Source organism: Narcine bancroftii, chromosome 8 (genome assembly GCF_036971445.1).
Source record: "Narcine bancroftii isolate sNarBan1 chromosome 8, sNarBan1.hap1, whole genome shotgun sequence".
Taxonomy (NCBI): Eukaryota; Metazoa; Chordata; class Chondrichthyes; order Torpediniformes; family Narcinidae; genus Narcine; species Narcine bancroftii.
The window spans coordinates 135,542,311-135,558,982 of NC_091476.1; positions in this window are offsets into that span (position 1 = coordinate 135,542,311).

Sequence of the window (16,672 nt, forward strand, 5' to 3'; positions counted from 1 at the left end):
ACTGTAGGAGTTGGGGATCATCCGTCGCTCAGACAATGCCTGGGTATCCCCTCTCAACATGGTCCCCAAACCTCCAGGGGCTGGAGAACCTGCGGCGATTACTGACGTTTGAATGACGTGACTACACCAGGCAGGTACCCGGTTCCACACATCCAAGACTTCTCTGCCAATCTCCACAGCGTGCAAGTCTTTTCCAAGGTCAATCTGGTGCGGAGGTATCATCAGATCCCGGTCCAGCCCGAGGACATCAGCAAGATGGCGATCATCACCCCCTTTGGCCTCTGAATTCCTGCGAATGCAAGAATAACGTGGCCCAGACTTTTCAGTGCCTCATGGACACAGTGATAGGGACTTGGACTTTGTGTTTATCTACCTGGACAATATCCTTATCGCCAGCCGTAACCACAAAGAGCACAAGGCCCACCTCTATACCCTGTTTGTCTGACTGGCGGAGTTTGGCCTCATAATCAACATGGCCAAGTGCCAGTTCGGCAAGCAGACACTGCAGTTCCTGAGGCACACCATCTCGGCAGCAGGTGCTGCCCCGGCCCCAGAGAAGGTCACAGCCGTCCAGTGGTTCCCCAAGTCAACCACCATCAAGGGCCTGCAGGAGTTCATGGGGATGGTGAATTTTTATCATTGGTTCATCCCCAGCGCCGCCCACACCATGCGAATGCTGTTCATGTTGATCGCCACTAAGGAGAAAGTCCTGACCTGGTCGGAGGAGGCAGAGACCGCTTTTACCGCAACAAAGGAGGCCCTCACCAACGCAACTCTATTGGTGCACCCATGCCCAGAGGCACATACGGCACTCTCGGTGGACGCCTCAGCCACGGCGGTAGGGGGCATACTCGAGCAGTGACTCAACGGACAGTGGTGCCCGCTGGCCTTCTTTAGCAAACAGCTGTACCTGCCAGAGCTCAAGTATAGTGCTTTCGACCTGGCGCTGTACCTGGCCATCCGGCACTTTCGATACTTTCTGGAAGGCAGGCCCTTCACGGTGTTCACGGACCACAAGCCTCTCACACAGGCACTCGCAATGGCCAAAGATCCATGGTTGGCTCACCAGCAACGCCACCCCTCCTATGTGTCAGAGTTCACTACCAACATCTGGCACAGGGCAGCCAAAGACATCATCGTGGAGGATGAGGTCTCTCATCCAGCGATCAATGCTCTCGCCCCTAGCCTTGACTACGCACAGTTGGCACAAGCCTAGAAGCTGGACACAGAGTCACAGGCTCTCTGGACCACCATCTTTGGCCTCGAGCTCCAGGACTTTCAGTTGCCCAACAGCCCAACACACTGCTCTGTGACATCTCCACTGGCTTGCTGCGCCCGGTAGTCCCACCGCAGTGGAGGTCTAGGGTTTTCAGCTTAGTCCATGACCTAGCTCACCCCTCGGTGAAGACTTTGGTGCAAATAGTAGCAGAGCAGTTTGTGTGGCACAGGCTCAAAAAGGGGGTGGCCAACATGGCGAGGAACTGTACCAGGTGCCAGGCCTGCAAGGTCCTCCGGCATACACAAGCCCCAATCCAGCAATTCGACCCGACGGTGCGGAGATTTCAGCACATCCACGTTGATGTTGTAGGCCCCCTGCTGGTGTCCAGAGAAGCGCGCTACCTTCTCATAATAGTCGATCGGACCACGAGATGGCCGGAGGCCGTTCTCATCAAAGAGGCTTCTGCAGAGACGTGTGCCAGGAACCTAGTCAGTCATTGGATTGTTAGGTTCAGGGGCCCAGCGCACATCACCAGTGACAGAGGTGCCCAGTTCACCTCCGCGCTCTGGGCTCAGCTGCGAACCTCCTGGGGGTTAAACTCCACCACGCCACAGCCTACCACCCGCAAACAAATGGTTTGGTGGAGAGGTTTCATCATCATATGAAATCTGCCCTCACTGGCCCAGGTTGGGAAGACTAATTGCCCTGGTCCTCCTCGGCATCAGAACAGCACCCAAGGAGGGCATCTTCTGCGGGACTGGTCTACGGTGTGCCGGTCTCGCTGCCCAGTGAGTTCTTTGGCGAATCTTTTGGGAAATCTCCATAAGAAACTATCCTTCCTAGCCCCCCCCCACCTCCCTTGCATCATGGCGTCCGGCTGACACATTGTCCCAAAGAGCTGGACTCGGCAGAATTAGTATTTGTTTGGTGCAGCCCACATACGGCACCTTTACAACACCCGTACAAAGGTCCATACAAGGTCCTCCAGCGGTCCGGCAGGACTTCCACTTTGGACATAGGGGGTAAAGACGAACTTTTCACCATGGATCATTTGAAGGCAGCGCACTTAGACCTATCACGGCCGGTGCAGACGGCCATGCCCAAACACCGGGGCCACCCGCCCAAGAGACAGGACATGTAGCTGGTTCTGGGGGGGGTTGTGTGGCGGCGCACTCTCTCATGGTGAACCGGCCCCGTGTGTAACACCATGTGTCAGGGCAGCCATGGGAAGAAGATGGCGCTGTCGGGGTTCTCTCCCTGCCTCAAGTCTCCTGCCCAGCGCGTGCTTGGGGTGGCGGTTATGATGTCACAATGCACGAGGTGACTGAGCTCAGGCTGCCCTTGAAAGGGCGCGCACTGAATTTGAATAAAAACATTCATTAATGATTCCAATGTGCTGGCTGAGCCTTTCTTGGCTGTGTCCAGCACTACAACCGAACATTTTACCATTATTGCATACGGGAGCAATATGCTGACAAGAATTTAATTGCCAAGTAGAAGAAGCAAGATTATAAAACCTGTGCTGTCTCCATTATTTTGAAACCTGAAACACCAACATTGGAATAAACTGCATCCCTAATTCTGAAAAGTCCCCAACAATTATCCTTGAAGTGGGGAGAATTATTGAGTGTACACACTGGGGATGCAAAGGTTGCTCTGGTTAATATTTTTTGATTTTTGAATGCCATGGATTTAGGTCTACACACAATCAGTTTTACTTCTAATCAAGAATATATGGATCATAGTAAGATATACTGTAAATACCACAGCTCACTTCGAACCAACATTTGGAAGTTCAAAGTTCAGAATTATAGTCAGAGAAGATTCATGATATCACATACAATCCTGAGTTCTCTGCAGGATTCCTACTTATCGATAAGGCAAAAATACTCTACTCAGGAAGAAATATGTATACAAAAGAGAGAAATGTAAATTAATGGAATGCTGGGAATTACATTTTTTCACAAAATTAAATATTCTGAACATATACCTGATATCACATTGAGATGTCTTGATGGCTAGATCCCAATTCAGAAGCATCCTTTTATGAAAGTAATGTAACAATAAATTACTTGCCCTGCAAAAAAAACCCCTTTTACTTCCTATAGACCCCGCTGAGTTTTTCCAGGACTTGTGCATGGCATCACGATTGCCAACGGCAATAATAATTGGTCTCCGAGAACATTTCATTTCTCAACAATGAGAACGAGCCTTGTGGGTTGGCTTCACTATCCAATCACAGGATTTTTTTCCTGAAAGTGTACTTTATTCAAAAGATATTAAGTAACAGTCACTGTAGCAAAAAAAATTCAATACTTTCACTTACAATATGTCAACCCTGTCAATATTTCATTCCAAAACATTTAATCAGAGAAACCCTTGAAAGGTTACTACACAGAATCCAGTGCCCCCCCCCCCCACCCCCCACAAAGCTCAAAGGCAGTGAGACCCTGATCGTTCTCTCTGGATCTCTGGGGGTGACTGCTCCAAGTTTCTGTGTCCCTCAGCATATGTTCCTGCACCCTGGAATGTGGCAATCGACAGCGTTCACTTGCAATGGACAACAAATGAATTATTGTTTTTTTTTAATTTCAGAATTTAGTTTATTCATGATACATGCAGTAAATGCAATAAGAACATTTCTTTCTTTATGTTCATTGTGCCATGAAATTGATACATTCTCTTGCAATATATCAACACTGATCATGTGATCATGTTTCCTCCTTCAATGTGTTCTCTGAAAGATGGATAAACTGCAGTCCTCGCCTGTGCAGGAGATCTGCAGATGCCAAACTCGAGCCCCCTTATTCAGCCATCTGTCCTTGAAACCTCCTCGACCCCTGGTACCGATTCCCCAGAGAAAACTGTACTGGCCTAAGGCATATTGCATTTTTACCTGGAACTATGATTTCAGATTTTAGATTTCAGATTTATTAACAGATTACATACATGACAATCACAATGTACACTTGTAAACAACAAAAAAAATGTAAACAAACTGTTCTATGCAGAGAGGAAATAAAACCCAATAAAGTGCAAAAGTGTTCTTAAATGAGTCCCTGATTGAGTTTGTTGTTGAAGAGTCTGATGGCGGAGGGGTAGCAGCTGTTCCTGAACCAGGTGGGGCATGCCTTGTAGCACCTATACCTCTTTCCTGATGGAAGCAGCAAGAACAGAGCGTGTGCTCTATAATGAATTGACATTTGTAAATAGCTCAATTTAAGTTCAGCACAGTAACAGGCAAGGGGAACAGTTTAAACATAGAACATAACAGGACAGTACAGGCCCTTCGGCCCATGATGTTGTTCCGACCTTTGTAAATCTATTCCATAACAATTCAAGTCTTCCCTACCTCACAGCTTTAACCCTCTATTTTTTTTGCATCCATGTGCTTGTCCAGGAGCCTTTTAAATGTCCCCATTGAAGGAGATTTGTGAGCCATGTTTTTTTTTAATGTACACAGAGAATGGTAGGTTCCTGGAATGTGTTTCAGAATCAGAATTTATTGTCATGAACAAGTCATGAAATTTGGTGTTTTGTGGCAGCATCACAGTGTAAACGTTCATATTATAACCATCTTACAACATTAATATATAAAAAAAATTAATAGTGCACGAAATATAAGGCAGTGTATTTGGCTCATTGATTATTCAGGAATCTGATGGCACAGGGAAGCAGCTGTCCTTGTACCACTGAGTGCTCAACTTTAGGCTCCTATACCTTTTTCTCAATGTTAGCAGAGTGAAGAGGGAATGGTCTGGGTGATAGAGGTCTTTGAGGATAGAGGCTGCTTTTTTAAGACATCACCTCATGTAGTTGTCCTTAATGGAATGAAGTCTGGTGCCAGTGATGTTGCGGGCTGAGTTAACGACCCTCTGGAGCTTATTCTTGTCTTGAGAATTGACACCTCCATACCAGGTAGTGAGGCAACCAGCCAGAATGCTCTACCCGGTACACCTATAGTGGTTTACGCGAGTCTTTCATCACATACGGAATCTCCTCAGACACCTCAAGTTGGCCGTTCGATCCAAAAACCACGAATACAATGTTGCCTGTACATTGTTCTAAAAGTGAAGTTCTCCTGTCAGGAAGATAATGGTAAATATTGGCCAAATTGTCCAGAGTCTCTGTTCAAGAAGAAGTCCTCAGCGGCGGAGCCATGCTTGATCACTGCAGCTAATGGAATCAGGTTGATTGTATAACTACCATTGAATGGCCTAGGTGTGTGAATTGTGAATAGGCTAGGCAAATGGAAGAAAGATTCACACAGGCTTAAAGGATGCGCAAAAGAAACAAACAGTCAATATGAAGCTACTAGTGTCTCTCAGCTTCGTTAACCCTGGGTTCAATCCTGACCTTTGTTGATGTCTGGGTGGAGTTTGCATTTTCTCCCTGTGACCACTTGTGTTCCCATAACCTACTGGAAGAACTCAGCATGTCAAGCAGCATCAGTGGGAGGGAAAAAAATTGTCAACTTCGGAGCCGATGAAGGGCACTGACCCACATCATACCCATACTTTCCCTCTCAGGATGCTGCCTGCAGAGTTCCTCCAGCAGGTTTTATCCTGCTCCAGATTCTAGCATCTGTAATCTCTCATGCGTCTCCTTGTGGGTGTCCTTTGGGTGCCCCAGCCTCCTCCCACATCCCAAAGATGTGCTGTTTGGCAGGTTAATTAACCATCGTAAATTGGTGTACACATCAGTGATGTGTCCTGGGCAGATATTTTGGGAATGTGGCATTGGGGTAAATGGGTGGTTGATGGTCTGCGTGGACTCGTTGGGCTGAAAGGCCTATTTCTGTGCTGGACAACTTGACAAAATTACTCAATGAAGACAAGAACACCTGATCAGAGAGCCTCAGGTCAGAGGGCAATGATTTCCCACTGTTAAGTGCAGAAGTTGTACGTAATAAACTCTTGATCTTTTACACAAGTATGGGCAGTTGCTGCTTAGGTTGTCTGGTTCAAGAAATGTTTGAATTTTATACCTGTGTGAAGACTATTGAGCAAATATAGTCGATAAAGTAGTGACCTGAACCAAGAGGTTTGGAATGACATCAGAAACTCTGGCAATTTTCTACAGATGTGTGGTGGAAAGTGTGCTGACCAGCTGCATCATGGTCTGGTATAGGGATACCAATACCCCTGAGCATAAAGCCCTGCCAAGGTAGTGGGCACAACCAAGGACATCACAGGCAAAACCCTCCCTACCATTGAGAACATCGACACAAATGCTTCCATTGGAGAGCAGCAGCGATCATCAAGGGATCCACATGACCCGGCACATGCTCTGTTCTTGCTGCTGCCATCTGGAAAGAGGGGTCAGTGCCACAAGACTCGCACCACCCGGTTCAGGAATAGCTGCTACCCCTCCACCATCAGAATCCTCAACAAGAAACTCAATCAGGGACTCATTTAAGGACTTTTACATTTGCACTTCTAAAAAAATATCTGTATTGCGTAGTTAGATCGTTTACATTTCTTTATATGTTTACTTGATTACAATTTTTTTTGCATGATCAGTAAGAGGTAATTCTGCCTTGTCACAGAAAAATGAATCTCAGGGTTGTATGTGATGTCATGTATGTAATCTAACAATAAATCTTAACTTTGAGTATGGAGGAAAAAAAGTGTTGAAGAGCAATTATTGGGGAGGGCGTGGCAAGATGGCGTAGGGAGTGGACGTGCCTTCCCGGTCTCCCCCAGGCAGTTATATAAATACCCGTTTTAAGAATATTTCTTTTCTGTTAAAAGTCTTTGTTTTGTTTATCAATTGTTTTTAGTTTAAAATGGCAACAAAGATTAAGGAAAATAGAGTTCAAATACAGAACAAAACTACACTCTCCGACTTTGGAAGAAACTCGGCCTACTTGCTCAGACAGAACCACGGAGTCAAGGCTGGAATTTTCTTAAGAATGGAGCTCATTAATTGGACTGTCGGATAAGCTGGCCTTGGACACCCCTCTGAAAGATGTTTAAAATGGCAACAAAGATTAAGGAAAATAGAGTTCAAATACAGAACAAAACTACACTCTCCAACTTTGGAAGAAACTTGGCCTACTTGCCCAGACAGAACCATGGAGTCAAGGCTGGAATTTTCTTAAGAACGGAGCTCATTAATTGGACTGTCGGATAAGCTGGCCTTGGACACCCCTCTGAAAGATGGTGATGAATATTGATTTGAAATGTTTTATGAAGATAAATTGCAGTAATTGGCATTGGTTGCCCGTGAGTTTTAAAAATCCAGATAACATTAAAGTTTATTAGTGATTTTTTTTGGATGGAATATCGGAAGGATGAATTTATTATCTATAAATACAGAACAAAATTACATTCTTTGACTTTGGAAGAAATTTGACCTATTTGTCCAGACAGAGCCAGAGTTGGTGCTGGAATTTTCTCAAGAACAGAACTTATTAAAGTTGATTTCGGACTCCTTTTTGAAAGATGGCGACGAATGTTGATTTGAAATATTTGAAATATTTTCTGAAGATAAACATATATATGGAACTCCTTGACCTGCAATAAGGTTTATCAGTGATTTTTTTTTGGATGGAATATTGGAAGAGTGAATTTATTATCTGTGAGTATGCATACATTGCAAACAGATTTTAATAGTTTTGAAAAGGTTTTTTTTAAACTAAACAACAAGATCAGTTTAATATTGAGAAAATTGGAAAAAACGGAAACTTTATTATTAAATTTGGAAATTCAGTAGAAAGAAACTATGAACAAGATTGATGATTTATAAAATTAAAGTCGAAGGAGCAATGTCCAAGAAGAGTTAAAAATTTTGAATAAGTTTTTCTTGAAAATAAACAGTAATTTCAACTTAATATTGAGAAGATTGACAAAGTGGAAAATTTGGTATTAAATTGGGAAACACAGAAGAAAGAACTTATGAATAACATTGATGCTTTAGAAGATCAAGACCGAAGGAATTATGTTCAAGAAAATTTTAAAAGATTTGAAAAAAACTTTTTTTGAAAGTAAGTTACAAATTCAACTTGAGACTGAGAAGAATGGAAGATTCGGTGTTGAACTGGGATGTTCAGAGGTGTTTTAATTCAGTGGATGAAATTCAGGAAGACTTGAAAAAAAAAATTTAAAAAAAACTTTTATTGATTGTAAACAATGTTTAACTCAGTGTTGGGAGGGTGGAAAGGGTGCAAAATTTAATATCAAGTTTGGATTTTCAAAAAAAAGTTTATGAATAAGATTGGTTAAATTGATAAGAAATGATGATTTTTCAATTTATACGTGTATTTTGTCTGCCTGGGGGGGGGGAAGGGGTGGTACTTCTCTCCTGAAAGTCATATGCCGCTTGTGGTTTATACCACACCCATTTGGGTTTTTGGGAATTAACCACCACAAGGTGGTTTCCTAAGGGGTTAGGGGAGGTGGGGGGGGGGTGAAAATTTGAAAATTATTTAGTATCTATTATGTAATATTATACTAAGTCAATTTGAAATGAATGTATGGAGATACTATAAATAAATTTCCAAAAGAAAGAGCAATTATTGGTTAATGGATGATTTGAGGAAAGGACAGCGCTTCATAGATTTAATACCAAGATCGATGCACAGTGTTTTGGAATGTCATAGAACACTGGGCCAAATTTTCCGCAGATGGATTGTGCAAACCTGTGGTTTGTGGAAATTGATTCCTTCTGCTTGGTCCCCGCAGCTTTGTTTCAATTGAGTTCAAAACTGCATCCACGACTCAACCTCCGTGACTAATGGCAAGGTAATGTTATAATTTTAGAATATTTATTCATTGTGCCCTTTTATTTTCCTGAGAGATGGGTTTTATATCTATGAAGTTCAGTGGAGTTAAAGCTAAATGGCACAGAAAAGCTTTTTATTTCAGGTAAAAATTAAGTCAGACTTAGATTCTCAGCCATGTGAGGGGAGATTTCTCACCCAATGGCCTTGCTCTTATGGAACAACACCTTTTTTCCAGACCCCCTGCATTTTGAGTGTTCCTGGACAATGGCTTTAATATAATTACAGTGCAAATGAGTTTGTACTGTGCCTGCAAATGTACAGTAGCCGAGGTTGTTGTTTATGACTTGATTTAGATAAAAACAATTATTTATGATGCAACCTCAAGAGCAGAGTTTCACAATATTTGGTTAGGATCGATAAAGGGAGACCAGGCTTGAACAATTTTGAAGATGAAACATCAGTTTCATTCAATTCCAACACTTAGCAACGAATCTTCATGACATATTACAATTAGTTTCGTATTTCTTCTATAAAAAATTACTTTCATAAACCTCTTGCCTTATTCTCTATTCCAAAAGGATATGAGATTTATAACCTGATTTGCTTAACTTGGCAACTTTCAGGAATATTATGTGAAGTGAACTCAGCAAGTTCCTGTTAATTAAGATCTACTTTAATAAACTAATTTCAGTCCCAAAGAAACTTATATGAGAGCCTGAAACAGCCGGTGAACTTTGCTCCGGAGTTCAGGAATCTGCCCCTTTCAAACCTGCACCTGGGCCAGGATGTTATCTTTTCTTATTTTGTTGGTTTTACATACCACTGACTGCCAGTAACTTATGGCTCAAGAGCACAATTCTTCCAAAGAGAATCAAGTAATTTGCTCAAAGATGCCAGCATTTCTTGATTTATTTTAAGCCAAGGTCTAGTTGGCTGATCCTGGAACCACAGCCATTGTCAGAGGAAAATAAATGGTAAGATGGGAATGAGAGTCTGCACAGGGGGGAGGGACACATCATCAGTTCTGATGACAATTTACAGAGCAACCAACACAGCCCTATGTGTTCATTGCAAATGCAACACCAGTAATAAAAGACGGCACTTGGTTAAAAAACAAAAAGCAAACTACAGCAGAAACTTAGTGGGTCAAGTGGATATGTGGAAGAAAAAGAATGGTCGATGTTCTCTTCATCAAGACTAAGAAAATAGAGGGGAGATAGCCGGTATAATGAAGAGAGAATGGGAGGCGTGAACCAGTAAGGGGTAATGGATAATGGACAGGTTCCATGGTCATAGAGCTCAAAATGATTGCCTTTCTGTTAGAAATCCAATTGTAACTAAGGCACTGAGGGAGATATACTTTATCAGGGTAGATCCCATGGTGGGGGGGGGGGGCGGGAAATAAATCAAACACTGTCGGTCCATTGCTGCAAACCAATGGCTGGAGGAATGAAGCAGGAAAGGCAGCAACTACAGAGGTTGCAGTTTCTGGTCCAGACCTTTTATCAAGATTGAGGGTGGAGAGGGGCTACAGCCATTATGAAGTGGTGGGAGAGACTTGCTGGCAAGCAATTGGTGGAACCAAGTGAAAAAGGGGATGATGGTGGCATGGGGGTGGGAGGAAATGATGGAGTTAAAGACTCCTGGAGAGGCTGGGTGAAGGAGAGAAGGAGGGATAATGGGTAGATGTGCAGAAACCCAGGTAACTCAGTAGGTTGTACATGAGGGACAATCAGATGGAACTGCATGGTGGAGGGGAATAAAACTGGATTAAAGGGGACAAGGAAGAGCATTGGGACAAAGGAGGAGGGGGTGAGAGAGCCTGAGTGAATCAGAAAGAGAGGAAAGGAAACACGAAAGTCTAGAGATGCTGTGATGGTTGTAAAAACACACCGAAATGCTGGAGGAACTCAGCTGGTCTTTCAGCATCTAGAGGAGACAAAGATATATTGCTGATGCTTTGGGGTGGAGCCCTTCTTCGAGGAATAAGCAGAATAAACCAGAAGCAGGAAGTCTCAGAATTCAAACAAAGGAGGAGGAATCCAGACCAACAAAAGGTGTTAATTGGCTGAGATAAGGGATAAGGTAAGAATTTATCATGTCTGCAAAGGCTGTTGAGCCCATTCATTAATTGAGCCAGAGTTAAGAAAAAAACCATTGTATTTCTGAGAGAATTTACCTGGAATATTGACTAATAATTCTCACCATCAAACCCCCCATATATATGCATTTCATAGAAGAATTCAGGAAAAGAATTGGTTTTTATCTTCATTAAAGCATTGACTATATTTCAAAATAACATTATTGATGATCTTTATGATGCATTGGGAAAGGAGGTAAAGCAATGTTTGAATGTCTGCTCAGTGCAGAATTCCAGGCAGAGTCTGTGAGAGTTTCCACTGCCAGACAGAAAAGTGAGTGCTGCACAGTACATGCAGAGTACGGAGGGGGAGCCATACTGTCAGAGGGGCAGTACAGAGGGAGTGCTCCACTGACAGAGGGGCAAATACTGAGGAGTTTTATATCTTTGGAAGGATGTGATTACGTTGGAGAAGATGCAGAATAATCTCACAAGAACGTTACGGTGTTAGCAGGGCTTTCATTATAAGGAAAGACTGGATACGCTGGGTTTATTTTCTCCAGATCCTTGGGGGGGAGGGGCAGAAGGGTGACTTGATAGCGGTATATGATATCTGAAGTTCAAAGTTTAAAGTTCAGGTTTATTATCAGAGTACATACATGACATCCCATACAATCCTGAAATACTGTTTTTTCTGCAAGTCAGAATTTCTACTTATCAGTAAAAAAATCTGCACTCAAGAAAAGATGCATATACAAAAGAGAGATATGTAAACAAAGAAATGTTAACAAACTGTGCAATACAGAAAATGAATATTCAATGATAAATAATGTACAAAGTAATATTCCTTAAATGAGTCCCTGATTGAGTTTGTTGATGAGGAGTCTGATGGTGGAGGGGTAGCAGCTGTTCCTAAACCCAGTGGTGAGAGTCTTGTGACACCTATACCTCCTTCCTGATGGCAGCAGCGAGAACAGAGCGTGCGCTGGGTGGTGTGGATCCTTGATGATTGCTGCTGCTCTCTGACAGCAGTTTTCCATGTAAATTTTCTTGATGGTGGGGAGAGGTTAGCCTGTGATGTTTTGGACTGTGTCCTCTACCTTTTTCAGGGCTTTCTGCACAGAGATATTGGGCCATTTCATGTCAGGCCTCCGCCTGGAGGCTGGCTACAAGAACAGATCGAAAACATAAAACTTACCTTTCAGACAGCAGCTGTAAAAGGCTGCTCCAGCATTGCATTCATGTTGACTGCCACCTCGTTACACCCTCTGGATCTGACGGAGGTGGGGTGACTGGTGCAGTAGCGCCACCTGTCATAAATACGTGGCGGAGCAATGGTCATCTTCCTTACCCATAATCCCCCACACAGCTGGAACCGCTCTGTGTTTTCCAAAACAGTTTTGCTGCATGGGGGATTATGGGTAGGGAAGATGGCCATTGCTCTGCTGCGTCTTGTGCCACAGAGATTGGCCTGGTGAGGCTGTCACTTCCCGCACTGGCCGCCCCCTGATGGCTCCCACCGGCTGCTGCTGCCTTGAGGGGGTTATGGAGGGAGGGGGGTGAGTGGGGAAATGGGTCGCAGGCTGACAGCATCATCAGCCCACCCCTAACCAGCTGCTTGCAATGGCTGTACATTCAGATCAGGCAGTGGAGCACAGCGCTCTGCCGATTATCCTTCCCCGAGAAGGGTTGGAATTGGTACTTCGGATCCAACCACAGCGCATTCAGAAAGGTACATCTTTAGGTGCGAAGGTGAAGAATCTTCGCCTTTACAGACAGGTGTTTTCCCTGCTTGAAAGTGCCTATTGATATGCCAAGCCGATTAGCGTAGATAAGGTGAATAGTCATTGCTGTTTTGTCAGGGAGGGGAGAGACTAAAACCAGAGAGCATAGGTTCAAGGTGAGGTTGTGGGGGTGGGGGGGGAAACAGGAGTTTTAAAGGGGAACTGATGGGTTTGTGGAATGAGCTGTCAAAGAATTGGTAGGAGTCAGTATAATTAATTAAATTGAGATAGGTACATGGACAGATTTAGAGGACATGGGCCAAAAGCAGGCAACTGGGACTAGCTCTAGCAACTTGGCTGACATGGGTGAGTTGGGCTGAAGGGCCTGTTTAAATACTGTGTAACACCATGACTATTATTTTAACAGAATATAAATGGTACCTGATTTTTGTCAGTGATTAAGTGAATCTGATCCAATGATCAGTACTTCAGATACTTTGAAAGGCAAGGATTTAGCAAAGCTCGCTAATGATAACTACACTACATAAGCTGTTTGATGGACAGCAAGTCTGCTATGGGATTGTTTGATCAACAGGAACTCGGAAAGTTCAGTAGGATGATGATGGATGACCTGCCTGTGCAGCAGAAAGAGATATCAGGCAGTTAATGCTCCATTCTCTGCTGAATTCTGCAATAGGGTATGTTGCTTTCTGTGATTGCATTGACTGAGGTAGGATTACTGTGCTAAAAGATGATGCTTTTGAACTGCATTAACTCCACTTTTCTTTGTACTCCACACCTTATCTCTGTAGCCCTACACCCTGCACCCTGTGACTCACTGTAATACCGGACCCTGCTCTCTGTGTGGCTCACCGCAATACAGCCCGTACTCAACCGCACCGCCGGAGGCCCCACAGGGAATTCCCTGTTCCCTACGTTGGCCTCCAAAAGGCAAGTGGCCAGGCCGAGCGTAGAGTCGGAACGCTATCGGGGTCGGGGGAGAACACTGTCGGGGTCAAGGGGAATGTTGTTGGGGTCAGCGGGCAAACGCTCTCAGGCTGGCAGGGAGTGGAGTGGAACAGAGTGGGCAGGCGGAGAATGGAGTTGAGACAGGGGCAATCGCCATCATAATCCCCCACACTGCTGGAACAGTGTGCGTAAAGAAGACAGCCATTGCATGCAAGCGCTGATGTAATTTTCTACTCAGGAAACCACAATTGCTTACAAGTTGACCAGCAGCAGCTACTCAGTGCATGTACCCAGGTTGGCCATCCTCCTCCAAGGTGGTTTGCCTACCTGTGCAGTTTTTTAACAAAAAGTCTACCCACTAATTGGCCTGTACATGGGTAGAAAACCTGCCAACTTGGCAGGTTAAACTCATGTTACCAATTTGTAAACCCCTACTGTCATTGCACTCACAATAACACTGCCCCCTGCACTCTGTGATGCACTGTGTAACACCACACCCTACACTCTGACTGACTGCCATACTGAACCCTGCACTTTTGCCTCGTTGTTGTAATACCTGCTCTAATCGAGTCTGCATTGACCTACCTGGGTAGCATGAAAAATAAAACTTTACAGTATATCTCAGCACACGTAACAACAAACAATTCAATTCCATTTCATTTAAGGCATGCACTTTCCTTTCCAAACGTGTCCTTCGCTTCATGAGCAAATTACAATGTGGATTTGGAGCACATTTAAATTGCACTTGCCCACTGGGAACTTCACTTGTGCTTGGTGCATCTGTGCACGTATCGTGGGAGCTGAGGTATGTGCTGTTACCATCTTCTTTCTAGCCCTTCACAGTAATGAAATCTCAACAGAATCACTGGCCACCACTCAATGTTGGTTAATGAGCAGGCTGTCCAAGGGAACAGTTGACAAGAATTAAGATGGGCATTCCTCATATTTGGTTACAATATTTCATTGCAGAGTAATCTATAACTGAGTTAATGGCATGTCTTTTATTTGTACAGCTTAAGCAGGTTGTTATCTGCTAATAATAACATGATTATTGTGAAAAGTAAACAGTTGCTCTTCCTAATGAGGTAATACCAATAAAATCGCCATAGCCAATACACCTGCTATTTGATTAGGGATCATTAATATCATCTCCATTAAAGAAAATATGTCTACTGTAACTATTTATTATCTATCGAGCTTATGCATTTATTGCCTCTTTTAATTTAATTCAATTATTTTACTAATTATAGTTTTTCTTTACAAGTACCTGTTTGGCTGCAGCAAGTAAGAATTTCAGTGTGTATTTACATTGTCCAGTGTGTATCAGATCAGATCAGATTAGGTGCTATTTATTGTCATGTAATAAAACAGAAAAACAATTTACACGGAATTGGCCGTTAGCATTGCCCGGTGCCCCTTACAGTCAGAGAAAGTGACGCAAAAGAGAGTCCCCTCAGAGTCACAATATCCGTGGATCCTTCCCGCAGCCTCTGGAGCCGCACAAAACTCCAGTTCAATTCAAACCATCAGTGTCCTGAGCCCAGATCCAAACCTCTGGCACAATGAGGAAGCCTTTAGCACCAGGGGAGTCCTCCTTGCCCTCAGCCCTCCCCTTAACCTCTGTTCCAGGAGCTAGTTCTCATGAGTCAGTCTCCAGCAGCCTACAGTCTGGTGTGAGTCGTTTGACCTCAGTCCTCAACAGCCCGTGGCCTGTGAGGGTTCCACTCCCTACAATTCACCAGCCCCTCACTGCTTGTTTCTGCCCTTCAGCCCAAGAGCCCATGGGAGGTCTGCCACCATGGTCGGCATCCTTAAGGTAATCTCCTCTGCCTCTCCTTCTCTTTTTTGGAATATTTTATTTATGATTTTCAAAGACTCGTATAAATCCAAATAAACAATAAAGTTTTTCCCCAACAGTAGTGTATATCATGTAGAGTCTATTTTATCCCCTACTAAGATTATATAAATTTAAAAATGTGGGTTTAGAAAAGATCCCTGTAATAATAACCAGTAGGAGTTGGGAATGAAAATTAACCTATTTGTGATTTTAAATGAAAGCTCCTGAAGTCCCCGCTACATGAGGTATTTATTTCTGTTAATGGGAGGGCTTTGGTGACGCTGTCATTGTCAAGCGAAACAAAATATATATACAACGTTTCTTTCTCATGTTTGATCTGACATGCTATTTATAAACTGTAAATTTGAAACAGTGAACTGTATCTCCAATGCCCTGAGTACATTTAAAGGCGTTTTACTACGGCTCAGGGTCGTTAAAAATGAAGAAAACAAAAAAGGTCCATTACAAAATCTGCACCCAGAATGAACATAACAATAGAATGTCCAATGTTGACGGTTCCATGACAAGAGCCCTTGCCTGTCTTGCTGAAAGTTTCGTGCATAATAAGTGACAACAGCTCCTTGCTGATTAAGTGAGCTGGTGAGGTGGCTGAAGTCAGTGATGGGATAACAGCAGTCTGTTTTGATGAGCGTTTCATAGTCACTTACATCAAGAAGAGGAACAGCTTGAAGGGTAGTCTTCTACTGTGGTTGGGGGGAGGGTGGGGGAAGGGGGAAGGGGTGATTTTGGAGAGATCAAAAGATAGATTAGTTAGGGACCACCTCTGGAGGGGAAACACCAGAGGGGAAGCTGGTCCAAGTCAGAGGGGGTAGTACACAGGAAACTCCATCCCCATGAGGGTACTCCCCGCAATGTTCTCTCCAGAGAGCATACCTGTCTCTGTGAGTCACTGGCAGGGCGATGTCACCGAGCTTCCCCTCAGCCCTGCAAACTTGAGCGGGTGCTCTGATCCCTCCAGGAAGGTAATGGCTTCCTGGACGGTTTTCCTAGTTGCCAGTCCACCCCTCTAAGGTTGGAGTGCACAGTAGTGACTAAATAGCCCTCCAAGGCACTAGTCACCCTGGGAAGTGGTGCTTGTGGGTGCCTAACAATCTGT